General features: G+C 41.1%; 1 long non-coding RNA gene across 1 annotated transcript; it reads right to left on the reverse strand.

Annotated features, from left to right (window-relative positions):
• Window positions 1–991: 991 nt before the first annotated feature.
• LOC122034958 lies at window positions 992–2,731 on the reverse strand. Its single transcript, XR_006126842.1, has 3 exons — window positions 2,535–2,731; window positions 2,261–2,340; window positions 992–1,040 (listed from the first exon to the last, which is right to left on the reverse strand). It is a non-coding gene; the product is annotated as an uncharacterized LOC122034958 (long non-coding RNA).
• Window positions 2,732–23,385: the final 20,654 nt, after the last annotated feature.

Raw genomic sequence — 23,385 nt, forward strand, 5'->3', positions numbered from 1 at the left:
TAGCAAAGACAACGCTTTTACAACGCTTTAAAAGCGTTGTGTATTTTTTTGCAAAAACATCATTATTGCAACGCTTTAAAAGTGTTGTTGTTTTTGGCAAAGACAACACTTGTGCAACGCTTTAAAAGCGTTGTCTTTTTTAAAAAAAAATTTAAAAATTATTTACAAAATCATTTTTTTATATTTACAAAACTATTAATTTTCTTTTATCATATCCAGATTCGAATTTGACATATAAAATAGCATTAATTAGCTCAGTTAATGATTTCAAACTCGTACCAAACAATAGAATTCAACTACAAAGTATTAGTATTTACAGGAGAATTCAACTATACACAAAGACTAAATATTTCTGTTTCAAAGTAGTTAGTGACATTCAAATTTAAAACAAAAAAAAGCACAAAATAGCTAGTCGACCTCGAAGACAATGATCTGTATGCTTACTTCTACTAGATATATTGATCAAAATGGATTGACGGCCTGAGACTGGGACAAAACACCTACCACTGTGTATTTGTCACAGAAAATAATACCATCAGTATTATGCAAAAGAAATTTTCGTACGCTAAGGAAAATTAGGAAAATTTAGTCAACGATCAACAAAAATAAAAACAAAATTTCCTGTGCAGCGTTTATAAAGTATAAACAATATATAAACGATGGATGTCACAGCAATGTAACCAATATTGACAATATTATATATAATATAGATATCATAAAGTGTGTAATTATCCATGTGATCATGTATAACAATTCCTCAACATCGATCTTCTACTAAACATCCTACATAATCATTGAGAGGTACCTGTAATTTAAAAATGTTGTCGGATGAACTAGAATTCTAAAAAGCATAAGATTCACTTTCTTTACAATTTAAAAATGCAAGCTAAATAACATACAAGTTGCTCAATGACTTTGTAGCTAGAAGAAAGTAATCTAGACAGTGAACTCTTCTTGTTAACAATTGTATTGAGTGTAAGAATTATTGCACTAACAATTTCCTCTTTCTCTTCATATGAAAGATTCCATTTCTCCAAGTCCTAGATATGAAAATAAGTTACACAAAACAAATAACCAATCAATATCAATTTCTGAAGAAAACACCAAGATTGCCCAAATACATAAAAATTTAAAAAATAGAAAGCTTCCAAACATCTTCCAATATTTTAGATAAACACTCTTGATTGTTTACATGCCTTATAATCTTGGACTTATAAGCATTGGATGATCATATAGCTTACAAGACAGATGGTCTCCCCCTTCTGAAATATTCATAACGGCTTTAGGAGGATGGTTTCATCAAAGTGATATTTCAACATTTTTACAGGCCTACAATTTGTCAATGGTTCTATCTATCTAGAAGATATAAGTACTTTTTTGGGTAATCGGTGAAATCTATTTTTTCATGCAGTTTCCCTATAACAACAGGATTAGAAGACAGAAAACCACAATTTCACTTTTTGGGTAATCGGTTCTATCTATCTAGAAGATACCAACAAACTTTATCAAGCTATAATGCCACAATTGACAAAATAAATTGTTTCCTACTATCAAGTTTTGGGGATTGACAAAATAAATTGTTTCCTGCTATCAAGTTCGATTTTGATTCTTTGAAATATTCTAATCTATGTGAAGATCAGTAAAAGTGTAGCTTTTGTGTCTTGAAAGATTTAAGACTAATAGGAAATTACAGTAAAAGCATAGCATCTCATCATTTCATACTCATTTAGAGGAGGGGGAAAAAATAGGATCTGTCTGTATAGCACATTCTTACATTGGCACTTAGCCAATTTTCATGTGAAAGGAATATAACATAGATACATTTAGATCATGCATAACCCAAGTATATGGTACTGCTATAAAATTAACAGCAATAAATCTTTCACAGCAGAGAACAAGATGGTCATTCAACATCTACAATCAAATACTGATAAAGAACTTAAACTTAATGGTGGAAAAAACTATTCAAACAGATTACATACTGTAAAACAGTGAATACTAGAGATACATTGGAAGTTTCTTGGCAACATGGGCTAAACTAGCAATAGCAGATGTTAATTCAGTTACAACTTACAATCATTTCTGAACAAGGATGGTAATCCTCATTGCTTATTATCAAAACACTGTATAGTGGCATGAATACATTTTTGGCTGCAGACGGTTATCAACATCAGACAAAAATTTCAAGCTATAGATCATGCAGTTTCTTGTTGCACCTTAAATTGCATGTATTACAACTACATCTATAGTATTTTGTTACCTCGCCTATCCAGATCAAAACTTCAAGATTTTATAGATCCTGCATAACTGCCGAAGCATCTTCACAAAGCTTACGCAATGCTGAGGAATAAGCATTTGAAGAAATTGATTTTGTGAGCTATTGTTCACAATGGGCTATTATTAAAGAAAAAATCTAAATAGAGGAAGCCCTTGGTGATACACTAAGAAATGGTTGGCAGCTTTTACAAAGAGAAATTAGTGTTAATCCTCAAGATAAAAAAACATGAAGAATGTAGTCGTATTTGAAGCATTACCAGATATCAGAGCAATTTGTAAGGGCAAGATGAAGTCTATTTCTATAAAGTCATTTCTGCACAGGTTGCTTCAGAACCCCATGAGACATCATCTCATCCACCGCATCCTTGGAGGAAGCAAGCCATGCGTAACGGACATTTGCATTGCCACAAATCTTTTTTGTCATTTCAACATGTTCTTTGAAGAGGTTAAATCAAACTTGAACTAAAACATGAGGGAGCTATCCAGCAGCAAGGGGGAGTGTGGAGGTCAGCCAAGGGTAGGGGAAGGCGTTAAGAACCTTCTTGTTGTAGATGTTGAACACCACGTTCAGCGCTCACCACGCGGCGAAGTAAAATCCAATCTTGACCTTCTGCACCACCGTTGATCGGCTCGCCAATTAGCTCTCCTCCTCTCCATCAATTGGCCATTAGGGAACCCCCTTGGAGATCTCTGTGGAGAGTCATCCCTCCTCCATTAGATCAGCAACCAAGGTATCGATCTCCTACCGCGATCCGCACCTGGACAAGGAGGAGACGTGTAGAGGTTGAGATCGACATCGTACTACTGCTCGCTTCGAGCGGTAGTGAAGGCTTTCAAGGCAAGGCGCGACTGGTGCTAAAAAAGCTCACTGTTTGAAGGTGTTCGGAGGAGAGATTCATGGAGAGGGGTTTGTGGAAGAGAGGTTGGACGGAGAGGAGTTCGAAGGAGAGATTCGCGTAGAGGGGAGAGGGAGGAGAAAACTATGCGTGAGTTGGTGAGTTGGTAGGAGAGATTCGGGAGAAAGGTGGGTGCCAAAGTGAAACCTAGGTCTTTTCTACTCCTTAGTTGCAATCAACGGCTCAGATCATCCTAGATTTAGATGAGGGCTTGACAATAGACAACGCTTTTTAAAAAGCGTTGTGTTTGACCCATAAAAATCACTAATAGACAACAATTTTTAAAAAACGTTGTCTATTAGTAAGAAAATAAAGAAATAGACAACATTTTTCACTAAAAGCGTTGTTAAAAAGAAAAAGCCAACGCTTTTTTTAAAAAGCGTTGTCTTTTAAGTGTTGTAAAATCTCAATTTTCTTGTAATGAGTATTGTCGATTATACCCACGCTGATATATGCACATGTGTTCGGTATGTATTGTTGGAGATATCATGCTGATCATACCTATATTGTGTGTGCTCACGTGCGTATTGTGTGTGCACGTGAGTCGAGTGTATTATTGGTAGTATCATGATGATTCTACCTATGTTGAGTGCCTACCATTATGTCTTTGGTTGTATACCTTGTCAACTAATTCTCCTACTAGTGAGTGGCCCACTATGATATTGAGAGAGTTGATAATGGATTTGATATGTTTACTAGGTTGTTATACCCTTGGCTGCCCACATTGACTTATGGTAGAGCGATCTCATGTATTCTCTAGCTAGATAGTTAGATGTCTTGATCCCTTATGGATTGTTTGTGGTGGGGCGTAGCTCCCAAATATTATAGATTATTGGGGTGGAGCATTGCTCCCACATATTATGGATCATTTTTGGTGGAGAGTTGCTCCCACATATTAAGTATTGCTTATGGTAGAGCGTTGCTCCCACATGTGTTGTTTTTCTTATGACGGAGCATTGCTCTCACATTTGATGATCTATTCCTTGGTGTTTATTGTCGAGGATCTTATGGTCGAGGATGTCTGATGTACGGACATTGTAAGTTCTTTGTTTTATCATTTAGACTTATAGTGCCCTAGATGTTATCATGGAATTGATGATTTGGGTATCCCTAGGATATTGGATCAGTATCCGTTATCTTTATTGATGACGTGGTGATCTATTCCCGATCTGAGGTGTATCACGTACACCATCTTCGCATAGTTCTAAGGATGTTTCGAGGGGAACATTTATAGGTGAAATTCAGTAGTGCGTATTTTGATTGTCTTCTGTGAGATGATTGAGACACATGGTCACCAGTAGGAGTATACCGTGGACCCACAGGAGATAGAGGTTGTTACCAGTTGGGAGTTATCGTAGTCTATACAGGAGACTCACAACTTTCTTTGTCGAGCTAGTTATTACCGGAGGTTCATTGAGGGGTTTGCTCACATTGCTATGCCACTCACACGCCTGACCAGGAAGGGTGTGAAGTTCACGTGGCCAAAAGCCAGCGAGACTAGCTTCCAGGAACTGAATCGGAGATCAGTGTCGGCACCAGTTCTAGTTTTGCCTCTAGAGAGGACGAGTTCGTACTCTATACTGACGCTTCTCTACAGGGTTTGGGCTATGTTTTGATGCAACATGGCAAGGTAGTCTCCTATGATTCTCGTCAGTTGAAGAAGCAAGAGAAGAACTACCCTGTATATAATCTAGGGTTAACAGCCATAATCTTTTCTTGGAAGATTTGGCGGCATTATCTGTAGGGTATTACATTTGGGAATCTTACGGATCAAAAGAGGCTCAAATATCTTTTCTCCCAGAAGGAACATAATCTTCAACAGAGGAGATGGATGGAGTTCCTGACGGATTATGATTGTACCATTAGCTATCACCAATGGAAAGCTAATATGGTTGCCGATGCGCTTAACCGGAAGTTCAGAGGGGCTTTAGCTCGCCACTGAGTTTTAGGCACAGACTTGATTTAGGGTTTCTCCGAATTGGGCCTTGAGGAGCAGGGACAGACAGAGCAGGGTATTCTTGTTATCATGGTTGCTTAGTTGTCGATCAGGATGAGGATCCGAGAGGTCCAGGCCGGTGATAAGCACTTACAGTTCATTGGTAAATAGATAACTTCCGGGCAGCAGACCAAGTGCACCTGATATGACAAGGGTATTATTTATTTCCGAGGCAAATTATGTGTGCCTCAATCTCACCCGGTCATGGAGGAGTTACTTCAGGAGGCTCATTGCTCTCGATTTACTATCCACCCAGTTGGAACCCACAAGTATCGAGATTTGAGGTGTTCCTATTGGTGCAACGACATGAAGAAAGACATCACAAAATTTGTAGCTAGATGTCTAGTCTGTCAGCAGGTGAAGGCTGAGCATCAGAGGATTCTGATTCCAGAGTGGAAATGGGAGCACATCACTATGGATTTTGTGGTGGGATTACCCAGGACATGGAGAGGATATGATGCTTTGGGTAATCATTGTTTAGTTGACGAATTTACTCTTTAGCTATCGATTCGAAGGATGAATTCTTTGGATTGAGTAGCAGAATTATACTGTAGAGAGATTATCCGACATTAGGGTATATCTCTGAATATTGTATCGGTTGGAGATCAACGATTTCACATCATGGTTCCGACTAAGGTTACAATAGACTTTGAGTTCAGAGCTTCGCTTTAGTGTAGATTTTCACCCTCAAACGGATGGATAGTTTGAGTGTCCTATACAAATGTGGGAGGATTTGTTGGTAGTGGATTATGGATTTTAGAGGTAGTTGATTTATCCACAGTTGGCTAGATAGCAGTTTGGATGTAGCGGAAGCAGGGTGAGCTCATAACCCATAGAATCATCTCTTATGTTTAAGGATTTGATGATGATAATATGATGGACTAATATATGAGTGTGTTAATTGGTTGTTAACTTTGGATGAGGATTCTCTGAGTTGAGTAGGAAATTTGGGGACCAAATTTTTATTAGTGGGGGATAATATAAATTATGGTACCCCAAATAAAGATTTAATAATAAGGTTTAATAGGAAAATAACCATAAGGGAATTTTTTTTAGAAATTTTAGGAATTTTCTGAGAATTTTTCAGAGTTCGTATGACAAGTTTAAGGGGATGAATTATTGGGCTTGGGATAAGCCTGTTTGGAATACCCAAAAGTGGGAGTTGATTGAGAAATTTAACCTAGTGTTTAATTAAAATACCTAAGGTTATAATATTTTCTTTATTTTTCTTATTTTCTTTCTTTTTCCTTATTTTTTCTCTCGAGCCGATCCCTCTCCTCCTCCCCACTCGCGGCGCTGAACCCTACTATTCCTTCTTCTCTCATCGCGACCGATCTCCTCTTCCCTCCCGAGCCACCGCTGCCAAGCTCTTCATCTTACCTTGCCTAGTCTTCTCTCTCGCGACACCGGACACCACCACCGGCCTTCCCTTTTCCTCCTCATGTCGTCGCCGACCATAGAGCTTCGACGCTGACAGCTATGAGGTCGATCGCCGAAAGCCAGCGGCTGAACCTGAGACGTCGGTGCCCTAGTTCTCCACCACCACTGATCCCTTTCTCCTCGCCTTACATCGCCGATTTGTGCCCTAGATTGCCATTGTCACCGCTCCTTTCCCCTCGTACCAGAGTTCTCTTCCTTCAACCACCTAGCTGTACCCTAGCTCCCAACCTTCTAATGGTTCCGAGCCTAACCAAGCAGGGTCACCATTCTCCTCTGCCACGACTCTTCACCATAGCAACAATTAGATTTTCATCGAGAAGAATCTGTGGATTCGGATTAAGGTAAGGTATGCTTAATATTCGATTTACAGAGATCAATTTTATATTCTTTGTATTGAGATGAGGAGATTTGATGCTTGGTTGGTCTTTGTAGCATTAGCTAGTACTGTTCGCTGGAGAACCACAGTTCCAGCCATCCTGTTCCGAAAGTGAACCTCTTCGGGCAGTAGTCTTCTGAGGAGCGAATCCAATTTGGGTAAGTTGTGGTTAGAATTGGAAGTTTATTGAATTGATTGTTGAATTACTGATTTGGGTAAGTTTAGAATTAAATTCATTTTTGTGTCGGATTGATTAACTAGTTGTTGATGAGGAGATATGTGTCTAGAATGAGAATTTGAGTTGATTAAGTCATACTCAGTTGATAATCTTGGAGTTGTAAGTTGTTACAGTGTGGTTGATTAGTTGAGTGGTTTGTTGTAGATGACTACATGATCATTAACCGAATTCATTGGATTGATATTGTGGTGTGTAGGAATGAATTAGAATTATGATGGGATTTGATTAGTGATTAATTAGAGAGAATTAAGGAATTATTTTATATTAATTAGATTTGTTGGATGATGTGATAAAACCTAATCTATTTAGGTGGATGAAAAGGATTAGATTATAATTGAAAAGATTAGAGTATTCATAGATGAGTGTAATTGAAGTTAATCATTTATTTAGGATAATTACTGATCGTTATGATTAGGGTTTTATCTTTAGGTTTGGATCTTTGGGTTTAGCTAGTTGTTGCTTATGTGATTAGCTAAATTATATTATATGATTTGCAGGACTTTGATTCAAGATGAGCGTCTCGACGTGGGATCTATCTGATACGATCTTCGTTTTGAGGCGGGTATTTCTTGACTTATCTTTTATGATATTGTCACTTTGATATGCATAGTAATTTATAGCTAGTAGCAATGATCATGCTTAGATTTTCCCTTGGTATATCACTATTTGATACCTATAGTATATTCTATTTGTTGCCTGTTATGTATCCATGTTTATATCTCTTGATTATTGCCATGTGTACCTTAGTTCCTAGAGGAAGTGACATACTAGGCTTCACCGAGTATAGGACTAGTTTTTTTTTGGATTTTATTATCTGGCATGTGTACTTAGATTTGTGATACCTAAGTCGTGGTATGATTTATTTTCCTGTTTGGTACATATTATGTGGAGGTGATTATGGTTAGGATTATCATGCTTAGTGTCATGCACCATCTTGCATGATTACATGCTGTGCGATTGTCAGCTCCATTATTATTAAGCACATCGCCAGTTACATGATCTGCACACACAACCACTCATGGGGTTAGTGGTACATCAAGCAGGGTGTGTGCAGTTGCTCTGCCAGTGCTCCGCTGGTCCACTCATGGGTAGCGTGATGCAGGGTGGTAGCACGACAGGGATCCCTCCTCTAGACTATCTCAGGGAGATGAGAGCATTATGCTCCCCCACTCTGTTTGGGGTAGGAGGATAGGTGTACTCCTGTAATGCCCTAAAATTCTCAAAACTATTTTAGAAATATTCTATGATTTTTCTGGAATTTTTAGATATTTTTTCGGAATTTTTAGAATAGCGGAAGTAGCAAAAATAATTAGAACCGCAAAATAGCTTAGGCGGGAATCGAACCCGGGACCTCTCGGATCCGATAACTTTTAGTTAGCCTTAGTAACCAGATAAACCCAGCAAGGCCGTGCTGAAAGGAAAGGGATTCAATTAAATTTATATTGAAGTTGGGCGAACTAATTCCTAAATATAAATAGGAAAATTATTAAGTGAGGAGATTATATTTTTGATCGTGACTTTTCCTCCTCTCAAACCCTCACCCGCCGACCCTCTCCCTTCCTCACCTCTCGGCGCCCAAGCCAAGCAAACCTAGGGTTCCTTCCCTAAGGGCTCTAGGAGCACTTTCCGGCGACGACGCCGACACGAGGACGTTCCCCTCTGTGAGAAGAACACGTAGACGCGAGAGGATCGTCGAGAAGATCATCCCCACCGGAAAACTAGCGACTAGATTCGTAAAAAAACTAGCGCACGAGATAAGAAACCCCTCACCTGCAGTATAAGTAGCTTTCGTTTGATTGCATGCCTTTAGTTTAGCTATATGCAGATTTTTCGGCACCTAGGGTGTGTTTAAACCCTCCTCGCAGATTAGGGATCTAGTTGAGCACCTCTAGATGGGCCAGACACGTTGTTCTCCTTCAGTTGGAGGCTCTAGACGTTGTTGGGTTCCTAGAGGTGGTCTCCCTATTAGAGGGGAGAGTTGGAGCACACCAAGTGTTCGACAAAATGATTAGTGTAGCTAAATATCACCTCAGATATTTTTAACAGCTCAGTTAAATGCATTAGTAGCATTTAAATCAGTATATTAGTCTAGTTTCAGCTTACATGGGACTACGGTCCAATGGGTGGGCTCCCACAGTCGCCTCTAGGTTTAGATAACCTAGCTCTAGGTTAAGATAACCTAGAAACAGAAAAATAGACAATTACTAGCTATATTCAGTATTTTATTTTTAGTGGCACTGTACAGGATTAGATATCCATTGGGTTAGGCTCCCACAGTCGTCCCTAGGTTTAGATAACCTAGTAAACCCTACTAAATGCGGGACTTGCAAACTCGGGTCTAGCTAGGGATACGCGCACAGCAAGTACAGTTGCCGGGCCCAAACAGCAGCATGATTTCTATTTTCACTTATTATGATAATAACTTTCAAATTCGTAACCTAGTTATGTGAATATATTTTAAACTCAGTTTTAGCTTAGTTTTAGTTTCAGTTTCAGTTTAGTTCTCCTAGTTGATACCATGAGATAGCTCCATGCTTAGATTTTATTATGCATGCCATGCTTCAGTGTTTATGCCATGTAACTTCAGTATGTCATGCTTTAACAAATCCAGTGCATGTTTTTAAATAGCATTCTTTAAAAACATGATTGCATCGTTGCATGTTTTTGTGAGGTAGATGGTTTCTTTCTAAGCTTAAAGCTTACAGATACTTTTTCCTTATACTGCAGATAAAGGTAAAGGGAAAATGGATTAGCAGAGGAAGCTGAAGGTCAATGCAGTGATGGTGTGTGTGTCAGGAACCTGGAATGAAGATCCTTAGGGAGTTTAGCAAATTAAGAACTTAGTTTCTTTTCTCGAGTACCTTTATGCACTTTTAGACCTTAGAATGTTTAAACCATGGAAGATTTGTTTAAGTTGTTAGTAATTATGTTTGAATGCTAGTTAATAGATGTTATAACTTATTTCAATTGATTTTAGAACTCTTATATGAGATTTTGGCACGTACTAGTGCTGAAATCAGAGTTTCAGTGCGAAATCAGAAACCCAGACCGATCTACAGATCGATCAGGGTTAGGCTGTGCCACTGGATCGGTCGGCTGACCGATCCAGTCGCGAACAGAGAGTTTATGGATCGGTCAGCCGACCGATCCAGATGCGAACAGTGGGTACAGAAGCTCACTAATCGGTCAGCCGACCGATCAGTGTACTCCTGGATCGGTCGGTAGACCGATCCAGCCGCATACAGAAGCGATGAAGCTTGTGGATCGGTCAGCCGACCGATCCAGGGTTTCTCTCCATGCCAGTATCAAGCTGGATCGATCACTGGATCGATCCGACAGCCCAATCGATTCATGGATCGATTGAAATGCCTTATTTCAGCTAGCAGGACATCCGAGAGGCATAGATTATCTTCCCTAGCATGTGTACAACTCCTTGGTACACCTAGAATATTAAGTTGAAATTTTACAGTAATCAATTTAGTAAAATTTTAATCAATCCAGATTTTCCGAAATAGTAATTTAGCACAGCATAATGTAGCGATCGGCCTTACAGCCTAGTCAGTAGAAGGCGGGTCGTTACAGAGTGGTATCAGAGCAGTTTCCATACTTCCTACACACACATCAGTATTGTACCTGCAGCTTCCAAGTAAGAATACCTCTACTTTATTTATGTTTCTTGCTTTCTTGTTATAGCTCATGTTTATAGATAACTGATGTATGTTAGTATGTGATAGTATATAACATGATAGCAATAGTTATACAATTATGATTGTATTAGTTATGCATGTCCTATCCTCTATGTCTTTAGAAATGGCACGAGGACGCCCAGCTAGAAGGGCACCAGCCACTGAGCCCCAGCATGAGGCAGGTAGTTCAGTGCCTCCCCCAGACCTTACAGCACTAGTGGCTCAGTTATAGCAGCAGCTAGCTGAACAGCAACAGGAAATAGCCACCTTAAAGGCTAGTCAGCAGAACACTCCCACTGTCACCCCGGAGCCTAACTTTGCGACACCAGTGGTCTTAGAGGTTCCACCAGTCTAGCCTACGGCACCAGTAGCCCCAGCAGCAAGAACGCAGAGAGAAGCCTATCTGATCCAGTGGCAGAGAGTCAAGCCAGAGAATTTCTCAAGCAGCAATGAACCATGGGATGCTCAGGCATGGTTCAAAACACTGGAAAGTACGATGGAGCTTCTGGACTGGCCAGAACATGAGAAGGTGAAGTGCGCCTCCTTCTGTCTGACAGGAGATGCACGTATGTGGTGGGAGAGAATCAGAGCGAAGCGCCCAGTGAACCAGATGACATGGGCTGACTTTGAGAAGGAATTCTTTGAGGAGTTCTTTCACGTGCGGGTCACCAACCGTCACTACGACGAGTTCACTGAGTTTCGTCAGGGCAACCTATCAGTTGAGGAAGCCGTGAAGAAATTCAACAGGTTGGCTCGTCTATGCCCTGAATTAGTCAGCACAGAAAGGGAACGAATCCGGTTGATGCTCAAGATGCTGAGGCCGGAAATAGCAATGAACGTGGCTGGTGGCGTTCATAGGCCACAAACCACAGAAGAATTAGTGAGCAGTGCTCTAATCACTGAGCATTACCAGAATAGCATCAAGCAGCAGAAGCAAGTCCTCTCAGAAGCTAAAGGTCAAGGAGGCTCAGGCACTTAGAAACAACAGGGCCACGGCTCTAACTGGAAAGGGAACTCCGGCAACAAGCGCAAACCAGGGGTTACCCAAAGGGGGGACCAAGTTATCCAAAGTGTGCTACTTGTGGAAATTCCATCCCCGGAGTTTGTCGTAAGGGCACACGAGGATGCTTTGAATGCGAACGGGAAGGGCATGGCCAAGCGGTGTCCAAACAAGACCGATTTTCCTCGGCCACGGCCGATTCAGTATGGAGTCGCCCGGCTACATCAGATGCAGCCGCTTTAGATGGTCCACATATCAGCCAGATTAGAAGCCCCTCCAGCTACGACCAATGCGAGAATCTATTCACGACGGAGAGGGCGTAGCAAATGCCTCGGCGGTTATTACAGTCGATTAGTATTTTACAGCAAAGTACAACTGTCTTATTCGATACTGGGGCAACCCATTCTTATATATCCAAGGCATTTGCAAAGAAATTAGTGAGACCTCCAGAGGTACTCAGTAGTCAGTTTCTGACGACCTTACCTTCAGGAGAAATTATGGCATCCACGCACTGGCTCAGAGCAGTGCCAGTCATTATAGCAAACAGAGAGCTCTTTTGTGATCTGATAGTGCTAAATATGACTGACTACGATGTCATCCTTGGAATGGACTTCTTGATCAGATACGGTGCCTCCATCGAGTGTCGTAAGCATAAAGTTATATTCCAACCTGAAGCAGAAGCACAGTTTGAGTTCGTCGGAGAACCAAAGAGAAAGCCCAAGAAATTTCTCTCAGCTATGAAGGCACAGAGATTAATGGATTCAGGATGTACGGGATTTTTAGCACACATAGTCAGCACCAGTCAGGACATTGACCAACAGCTAGACCCGACCCCGGGCCGTGTCTGGCCCGGACCCGGCCCGGGCCCGTAATCGGGTCAACGGGCCGGTTGCCCGTTGACCCGGTTCGTCGGGTCGAACCGGAACCGGCCCGGCAAGTTTGTAAAACCGGCGAACCGCCGGTTAAGCGGCGGGTTGAACCGGCGGTTCAGCCGCAAATTTTTTTTTTTTTTTTTAAACGGCTTGAACCGCCGGTTAACCGGCGGTTCATAGCCGTCGGGATGGTTTTTTAGGTATTTTTTTTCAACAGTTAGGATCATTTGACCGTTTTTTGATCAATGGCTATGATTTAGTGTCCGTTACTATCAAAACTCTATAAATAGAGAGCTTATTTCATCATTTTTCACACACATCTTCTCTACTCTTAATCTCATTTTCGTATTCTCTAATCTCTACACGCTTTCGTTTTCAATTTTCAATTACAATGGAAGGAGGCCGCGGAGGTGCATCATCTCGAGCTCGGAAGGGAAAGCAAATAATGAATCCGCGGGAGGAGGACCCCAACATTCAATCCACCGATGATGAGATCGAGCATCTTCCGAATCCGACACCCGAAACACAAGGAAGTACCGATGCAATTACTTCTAAGGTTCGGGAACTTCCTCCTCTAAAGTCTTCTATTTTTACTAAACATTTTGAGAAGGTCACTCTTCCGTCGGGAGAAATGCGTGCAAAATGTAAGCACTGCAATGCTTCCTACAAATTCCAAGCCGGCGGCGGCTATGGGTCGTTGAAACGACATGTAGAAACGAAGCACCCGACGGAATATGGACTCGACCGTTCTCAAACACAATTATCAAGATTTTCTTCAACTAGCGGTAGTACCGATTTCGGTTTATTTTTATATTCAGATAATAAATTAAGAGAATCATTAGCTAAATTTGTTTCCGTAGAACATCTTTCTTTTAGTTTTGGATCTAAATGCACATTTGAAGATTTTTGTAAAGAATCTCTTAATCCATGTGCTAAATGTGTTCCTAGGACTACACTTACTCGTACAATTAAAAAATTAGTAAAACAAGGAAAAAAGAATTTAATTGATGAATTTAGTAAATTAGATAATAAAGTTTCTTTATGTTCCGATATTTGGAGTGATCATTGGCAAACACATTCGTATATGGGTGTGACTTGCCATTGGATCGATAACTCTTGGAACCTCCAAAAAAGATTATTAGCTTATAGAGTTTTTGATGAATCACATAATGCTCATAATATCGCACAATTATTATGTTTAATTTTAGAAGAATATGGTTTAACTCATAAAATATTTTCAATATCATTAGATAATGCTAGTTCTAATACCGCTTGTATAGATGATCTAAAATTTGTTTGTCAACCTATTATTAGAGGTTTATTTTTTCATATTCATTGTGTTTGCCATGTTTTAAATTTATGTGTTCAAGATGGTTTAAAAATTTTAGAAAGTTATATTAAACCAATTAGAATTCCAATTTCTTATTTATGGTCTCATCCATCTATAATGAAACAATGGGGTAGGTTTTGTAAAATTAATGGAATGAGACCTAAAAAATTTCCACGTGATGTACCAACATGTTGGAATTCAACATACCAATTATTACAAGATTCATTTCAATATAAAGAATTATTATGTTCATTTTTTGCACAAAACACTAATACTAATATATATTTATTTTCACAACAATGGTAGTAGTATTTGTGAAATTTTAAAAGTATTTAATGATGCAACCGAACAACTTTTCGGTGTTTATTATCCCACTGCTCAATTAGTTTTAGAAAATTTTTCTAATATAGTATTAGTTTTAAATGAACATATTAATAATGAATCTTTATCTCCTTGCATCTTAGCTATGAAAACTAAATGGGAAAAATATTTTTATTTAATTCCTGAAATTTATTTAATTGCATTTGCTTTAGATCCTAGATTTAAATTAGAAGTTTTACAAGAAATGTTAACTTTATATTATGATGCTTTAATTCCAATTAAAGATTCTTCTTCCCCTGATCCAGCTAATATTATATATAATGTTAGAATTTATTTATATGATATTTATAATCAATATTATGCAAAATATGGAACACAAATTAATATTTCTGAAATTCAACAAACTACTAGTAGTAATTTAAAACTTACAAAAGCACAACTCTTATTAAAAGAATGGACAAAACGTCCACGGGGATCCTCAAGTTCCACACAGGAACTTGAGAATTATTTTACGACTTCTTTTGATTTTAATGAAGCAGATAGCGAAAACTTTGATATGGTGGTCACAGAAGGCTCAAAGCTTTCCCGTTCTCTCCGTGATCGCAAAAGAAATTTTAGCTTGTCCAGTGTCAACTGTTGCTGTGGAGCAGACGTTCAGTGCCGGCGGCAACATATTAGATGAACGACGATCAACTTTGTCTCCCGACTCATTGGAAGCCCAAGCATTACTGGACGATTGGACCAGAGCGGAGAAAAGAATCCAAGGAATGCAACTTTCAGATGACGAAGTTGAAGATTTTGATACTGAAGGAACAAATACAACAGGAACAGGAAATGGAAGTGAATGAAAATGTAAAAGGATAAAAATGTAAAAGAACTACGTGGGCTTTGATTCCCCTAAAGGGATACGTAGGCAACTTAAATAAGTGCAAGCCCTTTTTTTTAATAAATTTTAATTTCTAATTTTTAATGTTTAATTTTTAATTTTTAATTTTTTTTAACATATTAATCTTGAACCCTGACGAACCGTGACGAACCGTGAACCGAACCGTGAACCGGCGGTTCTGAACCGTGAACCTTAATCGTCTTGGGCGGTTAAGGTTAAGGGTCGACCTGCCTGGAACCGTCGAACCTGCGGTTCCGAACCGTCGAACCGGCGGTTCCGAACCGTCGAACCGTCAGTTCCGAATCGTGGTCAGGTCTACCAACAGCTAACAGAGGTCCGAGTCGTATGTGACTACCCAGCAGTCTTCCCTGAAGAGTTACCAGGCCTAGCACCAGACAGGGAGATCGAATTTGAGATAGAGCTCATTCCCGGTACAAATCCTATCTCCAAAGCGCCTTACCGCATGGCTCCAGCAGAACTGAAGGAACTTCATGAGCAATTACAGGAGCTGCTTGACAAAGGCTTCATACGCCCTAGTCACTCACCATGGGGAGCGCCTGTATTGTTCGTGAAGAAGAAGGATGGGAGCATGCGCCTGTGTGTAGACTACCGAGCACTGAACCAAGTCACAATCAAGAACAGGTATCCTCTTCCCAGAATAGATGACCTGTTTGATCAGATAAAGGGAGCAGCAGTGTTCTCTAAGATAGACCTCAGATCGGGTTATCATCAGGTGAAGGTCAGAGAAGGGGATATACCTAAGACAGCATTCAGGACTAGATACGGACATTACGAGTTCGTAGTCATGCCCTTTGGCGTGACAAATGCTCCAGCTACTTTCATGGACCTCATGAACAGAGTATTCAGGGAATATTTAGATAAGTTTATCATCGTGTTCATCGATGATATTCTTATCTATTCAGGAACTCAGGAAGAACACGCAGAGCACCTGAGAACAGTATTGCAGACCCTTCAGCAGAACCAGTTATATGCCAAGTTCACAAAATGTGAATTTTGGTTAGATCAGGTGTCCTTCCTGGGTCATATCATCTCAAAGGATGGTATCATGGTAGATCCCAGTAAGATAGAAGCTGTGAGTAACTGGAAAAGACCCAAGAACGCCAGTGAGATCAGAAGCTTTCTGGGATTAGTAGGTTACTACAGGAAATTCGTAGAGGATTTCTCCAGGATAGCCTCCCCACAGAAAATTTCAGTGGACAGAGGACTGTGAGAACAGCTTCAGCGAGCTAAAGAGGAGATTGACCAGTGCACCTATTCTGACTCTACCATAGAACGCAGATAGCTTTGATATATATAGTGATGCCTCGAAGTTGGGATTAGGAGCAGTGCTGATGCAAGATGGTAAGGTAATCGCCTACGCCTCCAGACAACTTAAGGATTATGAGAAGAACTATCCTACTCATGACCTTGAGCTTGCAGCAGTGGTGTTCGCTCTCAAGATTTGGAGACATTACTTGTATGGAGCTCAGTGCAGAGTGTATACAGATCATCAGAGTCTGAAGTACTTCTTCACTCAGAAGGATCTGAATATGCGACAGCGCAGATGACTAGAGCTGGTCAAGGACTACGATATAGACATCCTCTACCACCCAGGGAAAGCCAATAGGGTAGCACTTAGCAGGAAGTCCGGTGCTACCTTATTATCTCTAGCGACCATGTCACCACCCCTACGAAAAGAGATCACAGATTTTGGTCTTGAACTCATGGTTGGGCAGCTCTCTACTATGACCTTAGAGTCGACCTTGCTTGGTGACATCCAGCCAGCTCAGAAATTCAGAAAATCAAGCAAGGATTAGCGGAAGCAGAAGGTGGAGAGTTCAGAATATTAGATAGCGGGGTGTTGTATTTTGGTGACAGGCTATGTGTTCCGGATCAGGAGGAACTATAGAGGAAAATTCTAGATGAGGCTCACGGGACTCCTTATGCGATGCATCCGGTTCCACCAAAATGTACCAAGACTTGAAGAAGCGATTTTGGTGGCACAGGATGAAGAGGGACATCGCTAGATATGTCAACACCTGTCGACCTGCCAGAGACCCGGAGGTTACTCCAGAAGATTCAGATTTCAGAATGGAAGTGGGAAGACATTTCTATGGATTTTATAATGGGACTACCCGGAACCACGAACGGTTTCGACACCATCCGGGTAATAGTCGACGGGTTGACTAAATCAGCCCACTTCCTAGCTATCGAATATCCTATTCCATGGAGCAGTTAGTTCAATTGTATATCGTCAGGCCGCATGGAGTCCCACGAACCATTATTTCGGCAGAGCGAGGGTTCACATCACACTGGGAGTGTGTACACGCTTTGGGCACGAGCTAAAATTGACCTGACCTTCCATCCTCGCAGACGGATGGACGAGGCGAGTAAATCGTACTCAAGATATGCTCGAACATGTGCCCTAGATTTCAAAGGAAGTTGGTGCAAATATATGTGAGCAGAATTTGCATACAACAACTATCGTGCCACTATCGGTATGGCACCTTACGAGACTCTCTATGGGCGGAGGTGTAGATCTCCAATCTGCTGGGAGAGTGGTGAGCAGAAAGAACTAGAACTTCAGACAGATCTAGTGGCGGATACCACAGCAGCTATACAATAGAGACAGCTCAGAACCGCCAGAAAAGCTATGCTGATACACGGTGCATACCTTTAGAGTTCTCAGTTGGGGATTCAGTGTTCCTCAGAGTAGCTCCCATGAAGGGAGTAATGCGTTTTGGAAAGAAGGGCAAGCTAAGTCCCAGATATGTGGGACCATACCTTATCAACAAAAGAGTGGGCAAGGTAGCATATGAGCTAGAGCTACCTCAGTAAATGTCAGCTGTCCACAATGTATTTCATGTCTCTATGCTGAAGAAGCATACCCCAGATGCCACCCAGGTGATTGAGGCCCAGTTGGTACAGATCCGCGAAGACCTCAGCTATGACAGTCGGCCTATTCAGATAATAGACCGAGCAGTTAAGAAATTGCGGAACAAGGAAGTACCATTAGTGAAAGTTATTTGGCAAAGTCATACAGCAGAAGAGGCAACTTGGGAGACAGAAGCCAGCATGAGACAGAAGTACCCAGAGTTGTTCTAAGTTCGAGGACGAACTTTTTATAAGGTATGGGGGATTGTAATGCCTGAAAATTCTCAAAACTATTTTAGAAATATTCTATGATTTTTCTGGAATTTTTAGATATTTTTCCGGAATTTTTAGAATAGCGGAAGTAGCAAAAATAATTAGAACCGCAAAATAGCTTAGGCGGGAATCGAACCCGGGACCTCTCGGATCCGATAACTTTTAGTTAGCCTTAGTAACCAGATGAACCCAGCAGGGCCGTGCTGAAAGGAAAGGGATTCAATTAAATTTATATTGAAGTTGGGCGAACTAATTCCTAAATATAAATAGGAAAATTATTAAGTGAGGAGATTATATTTTTTATCGTGACTTTTCCTCCTCTCAAACCCTCACCCGCCGACCCTCTCCCTTCCTCACCTCTCGGCGCCCAAGCCAAGCAAACCTAGGGTTCCTTCCCTAAGGGCTCTAGGAGCACTTTCCGGCGACGACTCCGACACGAGGGCGTTCCCCTCTGCGAGAAGAATACATAGACGCGAGAGGATCGTCGAGAAGATCGTCCCCACCGAAAAACTAGCGACTAGATTCGTAAAAAAACTAGCGCACGAGGTAAGAAACCCCTCACCTGCAGTATAAGTAGCTTTCGTTTGATTGCATGCCTTTAGTTTAGCTATATGCAGATTTTTCGGCACCTAGGGTGTGTTTAAACCCTCCTCGCAGATTAGGGATCTAGTTGAGCACCTTTAGATGGGCCAGACACGTTGTTCTCCTTCAGTTGGAGGCTCTAGACGTTGTTGGGTGCCTAGAGGTGGTCTCCCTATTAGAGGGGAGAGTTGGAGCACACCAAGTGTTCGACAAAATGATTAGTGTAGCTAAATATCACCTCAAATATTTTTAACAGCTCAGTTAAATGCATTAGTAGCATTTAAATTAGTATATTAGTCTAGTTTCAGCTTACATGGGACTACGGTCCAATGGGTGGGCTCCCACAGTCGCCTCTAGGTTTAGATAACCTAGCTTTAGGTTCAGATAACCTAGAAACAGCAAAATAGACCATTAGTAGCTATATTCAGTATTTTATTTTTAGTGGCACTGTACAGGATTAGATATCCATTGGGTTAGGCTCCCACAGTCGTCCCTAGGTTTAGATAACCTAGTAAACCCTACTAAATGCGGGACTTGCAAACCCGGGTCTAGCTAGGGATACGTGCACAGCAAGTACAGTTGCCGGGCCCAAACAGCAGCATGATTACTATTTTCACTTATTATGATAATAGCTTTCAAATTCGTAACCTAGATATGTGAATATAGTTTAAACTCAGTTTTAGCTTAGTTTTAGTTTCAGTTTCAGTTTAGTTCTCCTAGTTGATACCATGAGATAGCTCCATGCTTAGATTTTATTATGCATGCCATGCTTCAGTGTTTATGCCATGTAACTTCAGTATGTCATGCTTTAACAAATCCAGTGCATGTTTTTAAATAGCATTCTTTAAAAACATGATTGCATCGTTGCATGTTTTTGTGAGGTAGATGGTTTCTTTCTAAGCTTAAAGCTTACAGATACTTTTTCCTTATACTGCAGATAAAGGTAAAGGGAAAATGGATTAGCAGAGGAAGCTGAAGGTCAATGCAGTGATGGTGTGTGTGTCAGGAACCTGGAATGAAGATCCTTAGGGAGTTTAGCAAATTAAGAACTTAGTTTCTTTTCTCGAGTACCTTTATGCACTTTTAGACCTTAGAATGTTTAAACCATGGAAGATTTGTTTAAGTTGTTAGTAATTATGTTTGAATGCTAGTTAATAGATGTTATATGTCACGCCCCAGAGGAGTCTCTGTCCGAAGAAATTTCGGCAGCATCTCCCCTGTACGGCGGACAATATGAAACTTTCTACATATCGCATATACTTCAGCCACAGGCGGCTGGAATGATAACAAAAATAAAAGACAAACACCACGCAGTTTATAAAGATATTCAATCATAGTAGGACTCTGACTCGAAATCCACCCTACTCCACTACACTCGTAAAACTCAAATCCAACGAACTCACCTCTTCTGCCGTCCAGGCAGGCATATAGTAGAATAAAAACCAAACCATCCAAAGACCATCAAACGGTAACAATCCGTACAATATCCATAAATAAAATCCAAAACAAAACTAAAACATAGTCTGATGGAAGAAAAACCAAAATAAAGCAAATAACAACCTAGTAGAGAACTAGCTCTACGTGCAGATGGGGGACCAGCGACTGGTCAACCCGAAAATATCAACAATGGAGGCGGGTGAGTCCAACACTCAGCAGTACAACTGATATGCATAATAAAACAAATAACGGACAACACTAATCATGCAGTCTCCCGAATATGAGGAGGATAAATGCAACGAAATGAAATCGAAGATAAGCTGTCTTGGGGATCAAAGTATAAAGGTAGCAGTCGTCGGAGTGAGTCATAATCCATATGCATGTCAATCAATGCATCCAAACAAATGCGACATATAAGTGCAGAATCATAAGCAAATAAAATGCAATAAATGCATATATCAACCCCATACTCAAATCAATGCTCTGTGCAATGAGCAGTAAGCGGGATCTTGTCGGAGTACTCGTCCGTGACCCCAAATCATAAATGGGGAGCTCAATGCTCTCATCTCCGTACACGATGACGGGAGGATATCTCACGCTACCCATGAGTCTCGACCAACGGAGCCAAACAAAGTCCACCATCTGCTACCCTAAATGCCAGCGGAGCCAAGCAGGAACGGGCACGGCTACCACGAGTCACCGCCAAACAGCAGAACCGCCACACACCAGCCAGATATACAAATCCATGGGTGATGTGTGCAGTACATGTAACTGGCGATGAGCTCAACCAAAGTAGAGCCGACAATCGCACAGCATGCAATCATGATGCATGATACTGAACATGGCAATCTCATGAATAACATGGCATGATCCATATAAATAGATACAAAGTGTGTACCACAAGAAGACGTATCAAATAGAAGGCACACAAATCGAAGAGGGTATCAAATAAACCCTAGATCCAGAATATAACAGAGCATGTGGTTAGGTCACTACCTAAGGCATATGTGATCAGGTAGATAATATGTAGTGCAGAATAAATAAACAAACAACATGTACTAATCATGTAGTGACCAACCGAAATAAACAGGTAACACAATTACTGTTATATGTTAAACATATTATCATGCATATCAAAAGACATAAGTCAAAGTACCCGCCTCCGAAAATAGAAAGGTCCACTCTGACTCCGAGATACTCGTCTCGCGTTAAAGTCCTGAAATACCAATACACAGATATTTTATTTAGCTAAAATTCAAATGAATTGCTAAATAAAGTTCTCAACACAATTTAGGGCAAAACCCTAAGTCATAATCATCAACCTACCTAATTTAACGCATATAATCTAGTTACTCAACATGTATCAAATAACTAAATCAAACTACTCACTCAATTAGGAAAACCCTAATTATTGATCAACCTTAACTGATCATCACTTAATTTATCCACATAAAGATCTAAATCCACAAACGTTAAACACAAAAACCTTACCTTTCACTGATCTCCTGGTTAAATCCGTATCACCAACTTCTATAACCATTCTAGCCAACATCTATAACGAAAAATAAAAAACCCTAAACCTTACCTCAATTTGCAATTCCAATGACTGCGGTTGAGAGGTTGCTTGGCTGCTGGAATTTGATCAAAGTCGAAGGTAGAAATCTAGGGCACAAGTGCAGCACAGTGAGCATAGAGGAATATCTAAGCCCAAATCATAACTGAGATCAACACTCACCTTCAAGATCACCACATAGCAACCAAATGCTCTCCAAGATCGCAGCTAGGGTAGAGGAAGGATTGGCCGGAGCTAGGGCACGGGGTGGCCGGCAGTGGCGCCGGCTCTGTCCGGTGCGGCGACGACACTCTGCAAAGGAAGAGGCGTCGGCGGAGTGGCTTAGATCCACCGCACAATGGTCGGCGCTCACTCTAGGGCACGGCTGGGCGGAGTAAAAGTGGGGTTCGGCTCGGTAGAGAAGAGAAGGAAAGGGGTGTGCGGCGGTGGAGAAGCGGCTCTCGGTGGTAAGGAGATGACGAGGGCAGAGGAAAGGAGAGCACTGCAGGAGATCGGCACTAGAGCACAAGGTGGCCGGCGATGGTCGGCGCTGCTTCGGTCCAGAGAGGGCAGCAACAAGGGATCGGCAGTGGCGTCGGGATGCTCTGCTAGGGCACCAAGGGATGCGGCTCAAGAGGAAGGAAATGAAGGAGATGAAGAAATGGCCGGCGGCGGTTGCGGTAGTCGGCGATCGGGCGGCGTCGGGTGGCTAGGGCAGGGAGAGGCACGGCGGTTTCGTGGAGAAGAGATAGAGGAAAACGGCGAAAATAAAGAAAATAATAAGAAAAAGAAAAGGAAAAGGAAAAGAAAAATAAATCTTTTCCTCATTAAAACAGGGTAACCAAAACAGGCTTTTTTTCCGGACCCCGTTTCTATCCCCGTCAACTCGTCCGTACGAGCTCCGAAAAATTCCCGAAAAATGTCCAAAAATTCCAGAAAAATCCCTTATCATTTTCGGTATTTTACATTCTCCCCCACTAATAAAAATTTGGTCCCCAAATTTCGTTATCTACCATCAGCAAGTACTAACAACAGATATATAGTATAAATGCTGAACGGTAAATAAATCACATACCTCAAGTGAAAAGATGGGAATATCGAGCTCGGATAGTATCCTCGAGCTCCCAAGTAGCCTCCTCATCCGAATGATGCTGTCATCCGACTTTAACCAGCCGGATAGTCTTGTTCCGCAATTAACGCTCTTTCCGATCTATAATCCATACCGGAATCACCTCATAAGTTACGTTAGGCTGAACGGGAACTGAGATATCTGTCAGCACATGTGTCGGGTCAGATACGTATCTCCTCAGCATAGATACGTGGAATACATCGTGGACGCCTGCCAAAGA

The sequence above is a fragment of the Zingiber officinale genome, chromosome 11B, assembly GCF_018446385.1.
Source record: "Zingiber officinale cultivar Zhangliang chromosome 11B, Zo_v1.1, whole genome shotgun sequence".
Taxonomy (NCBI): Eukaryota; Viridiplantae; Streptophyta; class Magnoliopsida; order Zingiberales; family Zingiberaceae; genus Zingiber; species Zingiber officinale.